Source organism: Cucurbita pepo, unplaced genomic scaffold, assembly GCF_002806865.2.
Source record: "Cucurbita pepo subsp. pepo cultivar mu-cu-16 unplaced genomic scaffold, ASM280686v2 Cp4.1_scaffold000240, whole genome shotgun sequence".
Classification (NCBI taxonomy): domain Eukaryota; kingdom Viridiplantae; phylum Streptophyta; class Magnoliopsida; order Cucurbitales; family Cucurbitaceae; genus Cucurbita; species Cucurbita pepo.
In genome coordinates this window covers 83,033-83,808 of record NW_019646494.1, presented here as the reverse complement: position 1 = coordinate 83,808, position 776 = coordinate 83,033, and positions in this window count along the sequence as shown.

The window sequence follows — 776 nt, the reverse complement described above, 5'->3', positions numbered from 1 at the left end:
AGTTCTTGTCCGGAAAGAACGATGAATTTGATTTGAGGACAAATCCTTTTAAAGAAAGGGGGGATGATATGAATCCAACAACTGATCACGTGCATGTACCCGAAAGACCGATTACAAGAAGCAAGTTAAGAAGATTCAAGAGGCCTATACATTGCATCTTCAAAAGCTAGCTAGTGTACCGGTTGACACAAAGACTTTTGAGCCCAAAAATCTTTATAGCATTAGCATATCAAATCAAGAAGATAATGGAGTGGCTGATATTGGAAAGTAATTAGAAGACTTGCCTTGGTAGTTGAATTACCAATTAAGGAAATTATTAAAGCCTTATTTTCTTCAATTTATATTTAATAGCATTTATTAAAAGTCGGTATGAATTGCCTTATATTATTCAATTTGTATTTAATAACATTTATTAGCATTTATTAGTGGTTGGTGGAACTTTATTTTGTTAGGGTTATCATTTATTAGTACTTTATTTTGTATTTAATACTCATGTTTGGGGGATTTTCGTTGAATACAGAAAAAACCTTTGTGTTTTCTTGATACCCTTTTGGTGTTATTCTTTTTCAAACCTTGTTTTAGGTTTGATATTTAAACCGATTCATTGAATTAGTTTTGATCAAGCTAATTCTGGAGTGAATTGTCTTGGTATCTAAGAGTGACTATCATAGATTCCAAGTTCGATCTAAGAGTCATTCATCTTCTAACCAGCTCTTGGGTGGAATCAATCCGTTAAGTTAGCTTTCTCTGTGAGCGTTTTGCAAGGATTCTAGAAG